The 18,026-nt window shown below is 30.8% G+C and overlaps 1 protein-coding gene across 1 annotated transcript in view; it reads left to right on the forward strand.

The window, feature by feature from the left end:
• The window catches only part of LOC101887753 (myb-like protein I), a 43,754-nt gene that overhangs the window by 9,023 nt on the left and 16,705 nt on the right, over positions 1–18,026 (forward strand). The window lies entirely within an intron of this gene.

Consider the following 18,026-nt stretch of genomic DNA (forward strand, 5'->3'; position numbering starts at 1 on the left):
CGAGGAAATTGGGTCAATATTATTTGGTCGCCCAAATGATGTACTATTTTTTGTTAAATACACTCAACCATTTATGACCAAAATTCCAATATTTGAGGTAAAAAAATTATAAAAGGATTGCTCAGAAAAAATGGATGAGAAAAATTGGCCGAAAAAAAATAGTAAAATAATTTTTCAAAAAAAAAAAAAATAAATAAATAAAAATAATAATAACAAAAAAAATAAATAAATAAGAAACTGTTCCCGACAGTTTTTGTTGAAAAAATTCAATGTTCAAGGAAAAAAAATTGGAAAAAATGGAAACAAATGTTGACAATATATTGAACAGGCAAAAAAAAAATGGATCAGAAAATTTGGTCGGAAAAATGGTAAAATAATTTTTCAAAAAAAAAAAAAAAAACAAAAAAAGAATAATAATAATAAAAAATAAAAAAATTAAATAAATAAAAAAATGTTCCCGACAATTTTTTTGAGGAAAAAAAATATTTAAGGCAAAAAAAAAATGGAAAAAAATGTCGACAAAAATTTAAACGAAATGTTGGCAATATATTGAAAAGCAAAATATAAATAAGAATATCTAAAATACAATTTTGGTTGCTTAAAAAATAACAATTTTGGTAAAAACTTGACAAAAAATAAAAATTGTCGGAAAAATTGGACAAAAATTGGTCGAAAAAATAACTTTAAAAAACGTTCATGACAGGTTTAATGGCATAAAATCAATGTTTAAGGTAAAATAATTGGTCGACATTTTGACAATATATTGAATAGATAATCTAAAAAAGAAAAAAAAAAAAAGAAAAAAATATTAGAATCTAAATAAATATTAGAAATGTAAAATAAAAATGATTGGATAAAATTTTCGCATGTGAAAAAAATAACAATAATAATAATAATAATAATAATAATAATAATAATAATAATAATAATAATAATAATAATAATAATAATAATAATAATAATAATAATAATAATAATAATAATAATAATAATAATAATAATAATAATAATAATAATAATAATAATAATAATAATACTAATAATAATAATAATAATAATAATAATAATAATAATAATAATAATAATAATAATAATAATAGTAATAATAATAATAATAATAATAATAATAATAATAATAATAATAATAATAATAATAATAATAATAATAATAATAATAATAATAATAATAATAATAATAATAATAATAATAATAACAATAATAATAATTATAACTGTAATAATAATAATAATAATAATAATAATAATAATAATAATAATAATAATAATAATAATAATAATAATAATAATAATAATAATAATAATAATAATAATAATAATAATAATAATAATAATAATAATAATAATAACAAAAATAAAAAGATATTAATATTAATAATAAAATAAATAAATAATCACTACGGATATCGTACATATTTTATAGTAAATTGTTCCAAAATTATGGTCGAAAATTTTGAAAATCCAAATTTAATAATTAAAAAGTATAAAAGAAATCTGTTGTAAAGAAGATTGTCCAAAAATTTAATGTACAGAATGTTATATACAAAATATATTTAAAACTATTTTTGTGGATAAGAATTTGTAAAAAATTTGGCTGGAAAAAATTATTTTTTGTCGCATTTTTCAATATTTAATGGGGAAATTCGATCAAAATTAGCTTTGAAAAAAATTGGTCGGAAAATGAGAGAACATGTGGTCATAAAAATAGTTCTACAATTTTTGATAGGAAAACTTTGGCCTAATATTTTAAACGTTAGAAAAATAATTTTAAAAGATTTTGGTCTTAAATTCCAATATTTAAAGGTAAAATTCTTTGAAAAAGTTGTAAAATAAATGTGGCCTAAAATTTGGTTCGCAAAAATTATATACTCCATTTTTTTTAATATTTTGGGTTTTTACATTTTTTTTAAATATTTTAAAATGTCCAAAATTTTGATCGGAAATTTCTGACATGATATATCCTTTTTTTTAAACAGACTGCCCTCAATAACTTTCATAGAAATTATATTTTCCATCAAGTCTCTCTTTCTCTCTCTGGTATTTCCCGTTTAAGCTTCACTGGCAATGATGTACATAAAAAATTGAGAGTGAGTGTATGAGCATAACTTAGAAATCACCATCAAAACCGTATAGAAAAATATCATCAGTGATATTTTTCGTATAGAAAAATATCATCAGTGATATTTTTCGTGTATAGAAATATTTCACCATTGTCAGTGATATTTTTTGCATAGAAAAATATAATCAGTGATATTTTTCGTATAGAAAAATATCATCAGTGATATTTTTCGTATAAGGAAAAATATCATCAGTGATATTTTTCGTATAAGGAAAACTATTATCAGTAATATTTTTGTATAGAAAAATATCATCAGTAATATTTTTTGTAAAGAAAAATTTCATCAGTTTCGTATAAAAAAATATCATCAATGATATTTTTCGTATATAGAAAAATATCATCAGTGATATTTTTCGTATATAGAAAAATATCACCAGTGATATTTTTCGTATAAGGAAAAATATCATCAGTGACATTTTTCGTATAAGGAAAAATACAATCAGTGATATTTTTCGTATATGGAAAAATATCATCAGTGATATTTTACGTATAGAAAAATATCATCAGTGATATTTTACGTATAGAAAAATATCATCAGTGATATTTTTCGTATATAGAAAAATATCATCGGTGATTTGTTTCGTGTATAGAAAAATATCTTCAGTGACATTTTTCGTATAAGGAAAAATATCATCAGTGATATTTTTCGTATGAGGAAAAATATCATCAGTGATATTTTTCGTAAAGAAAAATATCATCAGAGATATTTTTCGTATAAGGAAAAATATCATCAGTGACATTTTTCGTATATAGAAAAATATCATTAGTGATATTTTTCGTAAAGAAAAATATCATCAGAGATATTTTTCGTATAAGGAAAAATATCATAAGTGATATTTTTCGTATAAGGAAAAATATCATCAGTGATATTTTTCGTGTATAGAAATATCATCAATGATATTTTTCGTATAGAAAAATATCATCAGTTTCGTATAAAAAATATCATCAGTGATATTTTTCGTATAAGGAAAAATATCATCGGTGATATTTTTTGTATACAGAAAAATATCATCAGTGATATTTTACGTATAAGGAAAAATATCATCGGTGATATTTTTCGTATAAAGAAAAATATCATCAGTGATATTTTTCGTGTATAAAAATATTTCATCAGTGATATTTTTCGTATAAGAAAAAATATCATCAGTACTTTTTCGTATTTTTGGGAGTTGAACTCAGATCAGATATTTTATCTATATATAGAATCCCTGGAGTCAGTCCCTCTGCACACCCTCTCTATTCCTAAACACCAATCTTAAACGACCTCCTTAGATTATCATTTATTTATTTTTTTCATTTTTCAAATAAATTTTTCTATTTATTTTTCAATATTTTTTTTTTTTTTGAAGTTCAACATTCATACTACGTTTTATGGCCAATGATGTGGAACGTAAAGACAGCATCCACATTTTGGCTATTTTCGGCTCTTAACAGAATCAGAGTATAAAACTAAGCAGTGGCTGTTAAATGGCCAACAGTTTGTGGCGAGCAATAAAACGTAGCAGACACACGAATGAAGTATTGAAAACTCCAAGAGAGAAGCGACAAAGTTACGAACAAACGAAAAAAAAAACGAAATTTGAATTTAACGGAATTTTTGTTTAAAATAAAACTAACGAGTAGTTGAAAAAATATTAAAAAAAAAAAATAAAAAAATCTTAAAAATAATGGTGAGTGTTGTCAAGGGAAACAAAGGAGAGGCTAGAGAAGTGCAATTATGAAAAACCATTGATGAATTATGCCCCCTTTCAATTTGAATACCAAATTCAATAACCAAAAAAAAAAAAAAAAAGGAAAAAAAAACAACAACAAAAAATCGAAAAATATAATTAAGCCTGATTGCTAAGCCAAGAGTTGTCAAAGTGCAAATTGCTGTTCCGTCAAACGGCTGTGCGTGTTTCTGGTGCAAAAGTTAGGCAAACATTTTTTGTTGGTTGGTTGCTGGTGCTTCAAGAAGTGCTCTTCTTTGTGCTGCGGAAAAATAGCAACAACAACAACAACTATGCCATAAACAACGCAACAACAACAAACAAAGAGCCGAAAAAAATACACATCTCAAGACCTCTCAGAAAAGTGATTGTTGTTTTGGGACAGCTTTAGATTCACATGGCAGTAGATGGATGCACTTCTTGAGGCAACAAAAACCAGGCAACAAGAACAACAACAACAAAAATATTAACAACAATATTGCGACTAAGTCTATTCACTAACATCAGCAGCAGAAAGAAACGCAGAACTTAAGTGGACAAAAACAAGATATTGGCCGCAAAAAAAAAAATATTAAATTCTTTTTTGTGTTCCAACCTCATCAAATTCAGGTCTTGCCGATTCGATTCGATTTAATTCAATTTTCATTTGAAATTCAAAGCTATGCCGTGCTTAACCACCGATTTACCATGATTGCCACGATTTGGTCATCCAAAGGCCTAAACTGAAGTCATTTTTTTCGGCGATGACCAAAAACTAAAACCCCATCAACCGCAAATCTCTAGCGGCGAAGAATGCAACTAGTTTCGTTGTTAGACAGTTTGTGGTTCTGTTTGGTGTTTTTTTTGCTGTTGTTGTGTTTTTTTCTTCTTCGAGCCTATGTGAGATAATTATTTTTGGTAATTTCGTGTTGTACAAAAATGTTTGATTGGTGCAAAATATGTAGCCAAAAAAGGTGGTTGTTGGTGGAATTTGAAGAGCACTACATGTCTACCAAAAAAAAAAAAAAAAAAAAAAAAAAATTGGAGGGGTCGCGAGGTAGATACAAATGATCTAATGAGCAGGAAAGACCTAGAGAGGTATATACAGAGACAAACTGAGACCCAGGGAGTGTATATACAGATGAGCTGGCTGGTCTTCGACAAATATTTGAACATTTATATTAAGATACTGACCAGGGCCATCAGAAATATTCAAAGTAGTTAGTTTTTATGGTCTTCCAAAAATATTTTATTTTTATTCAAGTTAAGGGTCTTCAAAAAATTCTCAAAAAAATTTGAAAATATTTAAAATATCCATGTTAAGGCAACTCGAAATTTTTTTTTTGAAAAATTACATTTATTCCAAGTTTTTGTACCTTTAATAACCCTGAAAGATTTTTTAAAAATCCATGTTTCGAGCTTTGCTCCTGTAAAAATCTATATTTTGGTAACAACACAGTTTTTGGTAGTTTAAGAGATCCTTAAAAATTATATTAAAATACCATCCTGAGGCAGCTCTAAAGGGCCTCAAAAAATTCGAGGTTTCGGAACTTTTACGGCCAAAAATTCAAAAGTTATATAAAAAAATGTAGGATTTTGTAGCTCTAATGACCTTAAAATTCTAATAATTCTCAAAATTTTGAAAAAAGTCTAGGTTTGGTAGCTTTAATGGTCCTAAAAATTATAAAAAAATCCAGGATTAAGGCTTTGTTGGTCTTTGAAAAAAAAAACCTCTATAACTTCACGCTTTTGAAGATCTAATGACCCTTAAAAATTGTAAACCAAATCATGTTTTGGTAAAAAAACACAGGTTTTTGTAGATCTAATGGTCTTCAAAAATTATATTGAAATTCCATATTGAGGCAGTTCCAAAGGCCCTCAAAACTCGTATCAAAATATCCAGGGATTTGGTAATTTTTGCCCTCATCAATAATTATATAAAAAATTAGGATTTGGTAGCATCAATGACTCTCAAAATGTGGTAACTCTAATGATTCTCAAAAATTTTATAACAAATCTTGGTTTTGGTAGCTTTAAAAATTATAAAAAAAATCTAGGTTTAATGTTCTCCTCTCTCTCTCTCTCATCCAAAAACACCCCTCTAAAATTTCCAGTTTTTGTACCTCTAATGACCCTCAAAAATTGTAAAAAAAATCAGGTTTTGATAACTCAAAGGCCTTTAAAATTCGTATTAAATTTCAAAGGTTTGATAGCTTTTATGACCATCAAAAATCCAGGTCTTTTAAACTGCACTCACCCTGAAAATTATTCCTTAAATTCAGATATTGGTAGCTCTAATAGGCCTCGAAAAATATTTTTCAAAAATCCAGGGTTGGTTGGATATAAAAATCTACATTTCAGATATGAAATTGTCAACAACGAGGGGATATGGATAGAAATAGATGCAGAAAAATCGTAAAACACAAACGTTTTAAAGATAAAGAAATATGCTCCAAAAATATAAAAAAAGTCTAGAAAATTCTTTAAAGAGATCAACCCTTTAAGGCTTAGAAAAACTCTTAAAAAAAGGACTTGCAAGTCCTTGAAAATTTCTTTATAAAGGCCTTGAAAAGGCCTTGAGCTTTTTAAATCCACGCTTTGAGGCCTCGGAAATTTTTTAAAAAATAGCTTAAAGAGTCCTTGAAAAATTCGTAAAAAAGGAACTTGAAAAGGCCTTGAAACATTTTTAAAAATTGAATTGAAAAGGCCTTAAAAAATCTTTAAAAAGTCCGTGCTTTAAGGCCTACAAAATTCCTTAAAAAATCCTTGCCTTAAAGGCTAGAAGAAGCCTAGACAAATTATTTAAAAAACCCACGCCTTAAGGGCTTGATGAGGAATAGATGAGAATAAATAGATGAGAAAATACACGCCTTAAGTGCTTGAAGAGGCCTAGAAAAATTCTTTAAAACATCCACGACCTAAGGGATTGAAGAGGAATAGAAAAAGTCCTTTAAAATTCCATGTTTTAAGGACTTGGAGAGGCCTGGAAAATTTCTTAAAAAATTCACGCCTTAAGGGCTTGAAGAGGCCTAGAAAAATTCCTTAAAAAATCCACGCCTAAAGGGCTTGAAGAGGCCTAAAAGAATTACTTAAAAATCCTTTGTGGTTTACAATAATTCTTTAAAAAATTCACGTTTTGATGTCTAGAAAAATTATTTAAAAGAATCCATGACTTAAGAGCTTGAAGAGCCTAGAAAAAATTCTTAAAAATTCACACCTTAAGGACTTGAAGAGGCCTAGAAAACTGCTTAAAAATCCACGTCTTAAGAGGCGTAGGACCTTGGAACTCGAAAAAATATTCAAAATCCACCTTCGAATTTTAAAGAATTTTTTTGAAATCTAAATTTAGTTTCACTAGAACCATTCCTTAAAATCCACATTCCGGGCTCTAAAGGGTCTCGAAAAAAACATTCTGAAAATTCAATATTTCCTTTCTTAGTTTTAGAGCCTTAAACCGGAATGTGGATATTAAGGAATGGTTCTAGTGAAACTAAATTTATATTAAAAAAAAAAAAATCTTGAAAAAATATTCTGAAAAAATCCAAGTTTAAAATTATATTCTCCTCAAAGAAAAAATCTTTAAGCACACACAAAAGGACTCTTCACATCCTTAAAAAAACATTCTTAAATTAAATTCCGTAAATTCTCTGAAAATATTTTTAACAAGTAAGCAAAGGCTACAGTCGAGCGGGGCCGACCGTTGAATACCCTACAACACTACAATAAACGATACAGTTTATATAGGCGAGATACTCGAAAGAATTCCACAAGATATTGTGACAAATAATAAAAGAAAACCATCAGGTTTCGTTCTCTAATTTTCGAATAATAGCAACTTAAACTAATTTGCTCATTTCCAAGTTATTGGTAGATGTTGCACTTAAATGGACTTCCTAGATCTGGAACCAGTATTTCCCAAAGACCTATAATCTCTCAGAAGTAGCAAAAGATTAACATTTATTATTGGTTTTTGACTGAAACGCATCTATATAAGATACAGACATTTGACTATATTCTTCAACGAAATCAGCGTTAACGAAATAGTCAGAAGTGCGTCTATCCTGTACTTGTGAATTCTCCAAAAAGTCACTGGAATGGTCATTTTCGTATTTTGTCTACAAAAGTTGGCAAACTATTTCACACATTGAATATTTTTCGATGACCATCCAAAACTGCTTGGCTTTTGCAATGCCCGGTAACCCCCAATCAAATGTGCGTGAGGATCGGGCGATAACTACGACCTGCTGACAATTTTGCCGTTTTTTTGGTCCATTTCAACCCCTAAATATATGGCGATCATCTCCAAAAAGAGTAGGCTTCTATTCCGACCCTCATCTGATCCCCATGCAAAATTTCGTTAGGATCGGGCCATAAATGCGATCTGTATATGATATCCTGATATCCTAACTACTTAGTTTTGTTAGCTGTAGAAATATTACCAAACGTTTAATTCAAAATGAAAATATGCCAAAAATATGACAAAATTGAAAAATATGAGAAAATTTTACAAAATCAATATTTTCATCTTTAAAGATATATTTTTATGCGATTTTTTAGACGTTGTTTCTTTCCTGCCAAGAGGCCATTCTGAATTAATGAGAACTGTCGAAATCAGTTCAGCCGTTCTCGACATAAAATAGATCTTTCAAGCATATATTTTTTTATAGACATATATATCGCACATATTTTGCTATATATTCGATTTGTTGGATATTAACATCAATGTAAAGATCAGAAGTAACCTTGTCATGGCTTTGTGATTTAGCCGGGATTTAAAATATTCGCGGTTTAATGAAAAATGTTGAATTTTTTCAATAAAAAAGATATGGTCTATTTTAGCCGCTAAATATTATCCGATAACCACCCAAATTGGTAGGCTTCTTCCCCGCCCTAAACTCTAGCTACATGCGAAATTCCGCGTCGATTGGCCTATAATTGCGACCTGTATAGCTACTGCAAAATCCGACATTTTTTCAGTATTTGGTCCATTTCAACCCCTAAACATTTGGCGATCATCTCCAGAAGAAATAGGGTTCTATTCCGACCCCAGTCCCACCTCCAGTCTAAATTTCGTGAAGATCGGGCCATAATTGCGACCTGTGGAGTGATTACAAATTAACATGGACAGACGGACAGACGGACGGACGGACATACATAGCTAGATCGACTCAGCTCGGCGAGCTAGGAAGATCCATATATACTTTCCTATATGGGAAACCAATATTTCGTGGTGTTACATAATTTTTGGCCCAATCAAACTTATAATACCCCCAACACATAGTGTTGTAGGGTATAAAAATCCACATTAAAGGATCCTCGTAAAAAAGTTATAAAGGTCCTCATTTCAGATTTCTAATTAGTCTCGAAGTAAATTTTTCAAAATTGACGTTCAAGACTCCAAAGGACCTTGAAAAAAAATCTTAAAAATCTACGTTCGAATTCTAAATATTTTCTATAGAAGTCTACATTTAATTCTCTAGAACCATTTCCTAAAATCCACGTTGAAGGTTCTAAAGGTGCCCGAAAAATATTCTGAAAATTCGATATTTTCTTCCATATATTCTTTAAAAAATTCTTTTTAAAAAATCCACGTTGAAGATTATATTCTCTTCCAAGATGGCCCTTAAACATATTTGAAAAGGATCAAGTTCAGAGGTTCTGATTTTCTCTATAAAAATCCACTTTATAGGTTTTTATTGGTCATCATAATAATAAAATTCTAAAAGGAATGCGTCTAGCTGCTTTGGTGGTCCTCCAAAAATATTATTATTAATGAATTCTGGAAAATGTTCTCACAACTTCCAGTTTTTTGAGGCAAAAATAGTCCTTGAATATTTGTTTTTAAAAACTTCCAAATGAGGGATAAAAGAATATTCTGAAAAATCAACGATTTGGGGTTTTTTTGGCCATAGAAAAATTTTAAAATTTTTTGTGCTCTAACCGTCCCCAAAAGATATCCTTTAAATAATACACACTTTCGTACTCCAGATATTTTTCCCCGACGTCCGAATTATAACGCTGAGAGATTTAAAAAAAATAGAAAACAATTTTATTTAATTATTTATTTATGTTGTATTTTATATTTTTATTTCTTTTATCTAAATCTTCAATCTAACCTATATATCTTCGATCTGTAGGGTGTTGCATGTCGTGCCATTAGCCACTGAGGTCTGATCTTCAATTAAATTTGACTTTTTGATGAAACGAGAAATGATTAAAAGATTAATGGTGTCGAACAAGTATGTAAACAGTGTTCGAAAAAATGTTAACTTACCTTAAAAAAATATAAATAAAAAATTAAAAAATAAAAAAATATATGAAGCTATGCCTATTTTCAGAACCGGACTGGCCCTCACGGTCAAAAAAGGCATTCGCTACAAGCTCAGCCTCAAAACCCCCAAAGGCCTTATTAAAGAACTCGCAGTAGTGCCTGCCATAAACCAACAAACCTAGCCACCTACTTTTGTGTACACTCCTGTTTTTTTTCCACCTTTTCCATATATTGTTATTGGAGTTGTTGTTGTTTTTGTTTCATTTTCACACCACCACCATCAGCTGAACTTCATCCTCAGTGAACCTTTAAATTAAGTTGTAAATAACAACAACAACAACAATAGCAGAAACACATAAACATGAATATCATGGTGGAAGGTGAATCAAACGAAAGACTTAGGCAACAAACTTGATTGAATGACTGTGCACACACATGTGCACACAGCCGCCGCTCTTTGCATGTAAAGCAGCGACAAGGTGTAGAGCACAACAACAAAAAAAAAAAAACAAAACACAATCACCTGTTAAATTGTTTTACCAAAAAAAGACGAAACTACATTAATATTGGAGGAAAAAAAAATGTATGCACAACACTTGCAATAGAAAGGGCAGGAAATTAGCGTTTAACTTGTAAGCGGAGTATAGACAAGTGTTAATTTCTGTTTTGGAAATGAATTCAATTCATTTGGAGATTTTTGTGTTTACATTACTTTTTGGAAGGGAAAGGAAATTATGTGATTGAGAGATTTCATTGTCGGGGCCATGTTAGGTAATGGGGGCTAATAGAGGAGTAGATATTTCTGGGAGTCTTAAGAGATGATCTAAAGCCCCAACCTGCCTTCAAATCTGAGTTGGCAAATCAGACAATCTTTGCAAAGCATTTAAAAGACCATGAAGTCTTCAAAACCAGAGAGTCTTAAAAAAAAAAAGATTTCTCAAAAATCTACGTTTAGGGCTACATAGCTAGACTTGTCCTAAAAAAAATCAAAAACGGATTTCTTAAAGGCTGTAGCTTACCTTCCAATTTGTATATCCTCTACCATAGTATGGAGGGTATATATAGTTTGTCATTCCGTTGGTAACATCTCGAAATATACATTTTAGACCCCACAAAGTATATATATTCTTGATCAGCATAAAATTCTATATCGATTTAACAATGTCTGTCCGTCTGTGGAAATCACTCTAGCTTCCGAACGAGGAAAGGTTCATAAACTTTTAAACAAATGTATACTATGTCTGCAGGACTTTTGGTATTGAAAATGGGCCATGTAGGTCCATGTCTTCGTATAGCCCCCATATAACGGTACCCCCCGATATTCGGTATTTTGACGATTTTAGCGACATTATTTACCGGAACTATTTCAAATTTGGGATTTTTAAGTTCGTATTGAATACTATAGCGTTTACAGAAAATTGTCTGAGCAGGTCCACGTCTTCGTATAGCCCCCATATAACGGTACCTCCCGATATTCGGTATTTTGATATTTTTAGCGACATTATTTACCGGAATTGTTTCAAATTTCGCATTTGAAGTTCGTAATGGATATTACAGCATATGACAGAAAATTGTCTGTGCAGATCTATGTTTTATAACCCCCATGGTACCTGCCTACATTACAAACTTATTTTTTTCAAGTTTCGCATTTGAATATTGTAATAGCTTGTGACAAAAGTTGCATATGCAGGTCCACGTCGTCGTATAGAGCCTAATATATGGCTACATTCGGTATTTTCAAGGTTTTAACAGAATTTTTAATAGATTTTTTTTTAATTGTTAAATTTGTAGCAAATGGTGGAGGGTATTCAAAGTTCGGCCCGGCCGAACTTACAGCTTTTTTACTTGTTTTTTTTTTTTAATTTTACTTAAATATTCACATTTAAAACACTAATGCTTAAAAAGCTTCTGAACCATCGGCTTAAATACTTTAAATCCACATATTCACAACTCTACAGATTCTTAAAAAATATTCTTTAAAAATCCACGTTAGAAACTGTACAGATCTTTGAGAAAATAATATTTCATCATTCACATATAGGTCGCCACAGGTCCTCAGGAAAATATCTTAAAAAATTCCACGTTTACAAAATCTGCTGATCCTTGGGAAATTTTCTTTAAAAATCCAATTTCATAGCTTTTGGGGATTCTCGAGAAAATATCCTCTAAAAATACCCGTTTAGGACTCTACTAGTCCTAGGGAACATATTCACACATTCACAACTCTGCAGACTCTTAAAAAATATTCTTTAAAAATCCACGTTAGAAACTCTACAGATCCTTGAGAAAATAATATCTCATCATTCACATATAGGTCTCCACAGATCCTTAGGAAAATATCCTTAAAAATTCCACCTTTACAAAATCTACTGACCCTTAGGAAATTTTCTTTAAAGATCTGATTTTATAGCTTTTGGGGATTTTTGGGAAAATTTCCTTTAAAATACCGGTTTAGGGGTCTACTAGTCCTAGGAAACATATTTTTTGGAGATATTATTTAATAATTCACATTTAGAACTAGTAGATCGTTGGGAACACATTTCTTAAAAATTCACGTTTGAGACTCTACCTTGGGAAATATTCACTTAAATTTCACTTTTACAGCTCGACTGGTTCTTGGACATTTTTCCTTTTAAAATCCACTGTTAGTACTATCTCAAAATTCAAGTTTGGAGCTCTACTAACCTTTGATGGTCCTCGAGTAAAAATTATTAAAAAATGTTCACATTTTGGAGTTAAAAAAAAACAAAGTTTAGAACACTATTCATCCTTAGAAAAAATACACTTTAAAAATCCAATCGGGACCCTAAAAGTGTCCAAAAAATAATCAAATACCCCCCTTTTTGAGTGCTTCTAAAGGTCCTTATATTTTCTTTAGACTATTGATAGTCCTTGAAAAAAAAATCTTAAAAGATAAAGACTGTGGTCGACCTTGTAAAAGTATTCTTAAAAATCCAAAAAAAAAAAATTATACATATTCCTAAGAAGACATAACTTTCCATGAAAGCAATGTTTGGAACTTTCCACACTCCACCAATATTTTCCTATTTATTTCAATTTCTATTTTTTATACCCTACAACACTATGTGTTGGGGGTATTATAAGTTTGATTGGGCCAGAATTTATGTAACACCTCGAAATATTGGTTTCCCATATAGCTCGCCGAGCTGAGTCGATCTAGCTATGTATGTCCGTCCGTCCGTCTGTCCGTCTGTCCATGTTAATTTGTAATCACTCCACAGGTCGCAATTATGGCCCGATCTTCACGAAATTTAGACTGGAGGTGGGACTGGGGTCGGAATAGAACCCTATTTCTTCTGGAGATGATCGCCAAATGTTTAGGGGTTGAAATGGACCAAATACTGAAAAAATGTCGGATTTTGCAGTAGCTATACAGGTCGCAATTATAGGCCAATCGACGCGGAATTTCGCATGTAGCTAGAGTTTAGGGCGGGGAAGAAGCCTACCAATTTGGGTGGTCATCGGATAATATTTAGCGGCTAAAATAGACCATATCTTTTTTATTGAAAAAATTCAACATTTTTCATTAAACCGCGAATATTTTAAATTCCGGCGAAATCACAAAGCCATGACAAGGTTACTTCTGATCTTTACATTGATGTTAATATCCAACAAATCGAATATATAGCAAAATATGTGCGATATATATGTCTATAAAAAAATATATGCTTGAAAGATCTATTTTATGTCGAGAACGGCTGAACTGATTTCGACAGTTCTCATTAATTCAGAATGGCCTCTTGGCAGGAAAGAAACAACGTCTAAAAAATCGCATAAAAATATATCTTTAAAGATGAAAATATTGATTTTGTAAAATTTTCTCATATTTTTCAATTTTGTCATATTTTTGGCATATTTTCATTTTGAATTAAACGTTTGGTAATATTTCTACAGCTAACAAAACTAAGTAGTTAGGATATCAGGATATCATATACAGATCGCATTTATGGCCCGATCCTAACGAAATTTTGCATGGGGATCAGATGAGGGTCAGAAAAGAAGCCTACTCTTTTTGGAGATGATCGCCATATATTTAGGGGTTGAAATGGACCAAAAAAACTGCAAAACTGTCAGCAGGTCGTAATTATTGCCCGATCCTCACGCACATTTGAATGGGGGCTACCGGGCATTGCAAAATCCAAGCAGTTTTGCATGGCCATCCAAAAATATTCAATGTGTGAAATAGTTTGCCAACTTTTTTAGACAAAATACGAAAATGTCCATTCCAGTGACTTTTTGGAGAATTCACAAATACAGGAATGACGCACTTCTGACTATTTCGTTAACGCTGATTTCGTTGAAGAATATAGTCAAATGGCTGTATCTCATATAGATGCGTTTCAGTCAAAAACCAATAATAAATGTTAATCTTTTGCCACCTATGAGAGATTATACGTCTTTGGGAAATATTGGTTCCAGATCTAGGAAAACCATTTAAGTGCAACATCTACCAATAACTTGGAAATGAGCAAATTAGTTTAAGTTGCTATTATTCGAAAATTAGAGAACGAAACCTGATGGTTTTCTTTTATTATTTGTCACAATATCTTGTGGAATTCTTTCGAGTATCTCGCCTATATAAACTGTATCGTTTATTGTAGTGTTGTAGGGTATTCAACGGTCGGCCCCGCTCGACTGTAGCCTTTGCTTACTTGTTATTTATTTATTTCAATTTTTTGAAAAATATGAAATAAAAAGCTACATTTAAATTTACAACAAAACGGTTTTTTTCGGCCCTTGAAAATAAAAATCTGGAAATGAAAATGTAAACATTAAAATTTAATGATTTAAGAAACAACCCGCAAGGGCAGCATAGGCTACTCCAATGAAAGAGGGAGAGAGAAATAGTTCTCTTGCCCTCTCATTTATTCCAAATGAATTAAAGCCCCATGTTCCACGTTTTAACGACTCTCTAAAAATTTAAAAGAAAAATCCGCATTTGTGAACCTTGAAGAAAACCCCATATAGGCATCTGAAAATATGTTTAAATATCCATAAAAAGGATTTTAATGGTTTTTCCACATTTGGGGCTCGAAATATCCCAAAAACAACAAGTTCAAAGCTTTTACTACCCATGGAAACAGTGCTATAAAACTCACAATCACATTTCACATTCATTGATTTTTTCCCCATATTTTTAGAATATTTCTCTATTTTGAAGAAACATTCTTAAAAATATTTATATTTATATCCAAAGTAACAGTTCTACTGTTTTTTTTTGCTTATATTCCTTGGAAACATCTCGAAAATACCCCTAATGTTGTTAAAATGTAAACATTGCAATCAAAAGACTTAAGACACATACAGTAAGGGCAACATGAACTACAGTGTACTGTAATTACTACACCTATGAAAGAGATCGAGAGAGTGAGAGAGAGAAAGTTGTCTTACATTCTCATCTATTCTAATTGGATTACAATATGAAAGACTTAAGACACGAACATCCAGGGCAATATAATTCTCACCACAAGAGAAAGTGTGAGAGAGAGAGAAAGGGAGAACTCTCATCGACTTCTATTGGACATTAAAACGAAAGACTTAAGACACGAACATTTGAATAGTGTCAATCTAAATGGAATACAAGTTCTTTAAACTTTTGAATAAAAAAGACAATTGTCACAGGAAGGGAAACACAAGCACAAGAAGTGAACAATGTAGGAAAAGAGTATTGGTGGTAATAAAAGAGCCTTTCCTTCACAAAACCAGAGAGAGAGAGAGTTATCTTAATTTTTAACCTATTCTAAATGGATTACAATATGAAAGACTTAAGGCACGAACATCCAGCGCAACATAAATCTAACCTCAAGAAAAAGTGTGAGAGAGAGAGAGAGAGGGGGACTCTCATCGACTCCTATTGGACTTCAAAACGAAAGACTTAAGACACGAACATTTAAGTAGTGCTAATCTCAATGAAATACAAGTCCGGTAAATTTTTGAATGAAAAAAAAAACAATTGTCACAGGAAGGAAAACATAATAACGTCATGTTCTCCAAGCTCTGAGATGGGCAATGTAGAAAAAAAGATAATTTTTGGAAGAGTCAAAATTAAACTTTTCCTGCTGTTTAATTATTTTTTATATAATTTTTAAAACATTAATTATCGACTGAGAATTGTTGAGAGAGGGATAAGGAAAGACAACAGGGTTTTGTACTCCTAATTTACTGTGTTGCTCAAAATCGTCTGTTTATTGATAGTAATTAGAGAGTAATAAGAGTTTCCTTTACTAAACCACGGTCTATACTTCAATGCTGATCTAGAAGTTATTCTAACGCAAGCGGGCAATTTTTAATCAACTTCTATGTATTATTCATCTGCTTTAATAACAATTTTAAACAAAGTTCGTATTTAACCAGTAAAGAAAGTCTTAAAGTCGGGTGGGGCCGACTTTATGATACCCTACACCACTTTGCTAATTTATGAAAGCTCCGCATAACAATTAAATTTTTTTATGGGAGAATTCAATCATACACGCAATGATTATAATTATAATTTAAAGTTCAAAAGACTAAATATGCCGAAGCATTTGTATCTTTTAAATTCGGACTTATATTGCCCATTTGGTGCACAATATCCAAATCAGAACCGATCACGATAAAATTTTGGCATATATATTTCTGAGCTTTATTTGATATATTTCCCTGAATATCGTTGTTACGGAGTGCATATTACGGCTGTGGGTAACAAATATAACAAATCGAATAGACAATATATATGGGAGCTATAGCTATATCTGAACCGATCTTCACCAAATTTGACATACTAGCTTCTAGACTCAAATCGGTCGTAAGTGCCAAATTTCATTCCATTTGGACAAATATTAGACATTTGGTGCACAATAAAATGTAAATCGGACGAAGTTATACATGGGAGCTATATCCAAATCTGAACCGATATCGATAGAATTTAGCAAAGGTATTTCTGAGCAGCATTTGACATATTTCCCCAAATATTGTTGTTACAGAGTGCTTATTACGGCTGCGGAGGACAAAAATAACAAATCGGATGAACAATATATATGGGAGCTATGGTTATATCTGAACCGATTTCGATCAAATTTGGCATACTTATTTTCAGGCCTAATTTGGTTATATGTGCAAAATTCCGTACTATTCGGGCTGATATTACACGTTTGGTGCACAATAAAAGTCAAATCGGGCGAAGATATATATGGAAGCTATATCAAAATTTTGACCGATAATTTCCAATTTCAATAGGGTTCGTCCTTAGGCCAAACAAATGATTTGTGCAAAATTTCATCTGGATCGGGCAATAAATGCGAACTGTACTTAGTTTACAAAAATACATGGACAGACGGACTGACATACATAAATCCACTCAGAATGTAATTCTATGCAGATCATCAAAAGGAACTATGGGTCTATCTCGTTTCCATTTGCCTGTTACAAACAAATGCACAAAGACACACCCTGTGGTGATTGTTGAGTGACCTACTCCTAGATACATTGGGTAGAGACCCAAAGATAAAACCGAAATAATAAAATAATGAAGGAATTTCTGATTCGACGCGCATTGGGAGAGACTAATTTTTAAGGAATAAAATTTGAAAGGCTGTCCTATCCTTTTGAAAAATAGATTAAAATGTAAAAATCAAGAAAAGGTTGGATATAATAAATTTACACAAATAAAATGATTATTTTTTACTGCAAATTTCAGATCGTTAAGCTCGTCTCAAAAGAGAAATAAAAACATAAATCTGAACAAAAATTATTTATTTAACTTTTTTTTCCTTCTTATGCTCTGCTCCAGAAATCTCCACGTGCCAACAATGTAATTTAATTAATTTCACATACCACACCCAGCAAATCTCCCCATTTCCCATTGCAATCTGGGCCACCAATGTAATTGAATTTATTGTGTAATCCAATGAGATAATGCATGGTTCATTTT

Source organism: Musca domestica, unplaced genomic scaffold, assembly GCF_030504385.1.
Source record: "Musca domestica strain aabys unplaced genomic scaffold, Musca_domestica.polishedcontigs.V.1.1 196, whole genome shotgun sequence".
Taxonomy (NCBI): Eukaryota; Metazoa; Arthropoda; class Insecta; order Diptera; family Muscidae; genus Musca; species Musca domestica.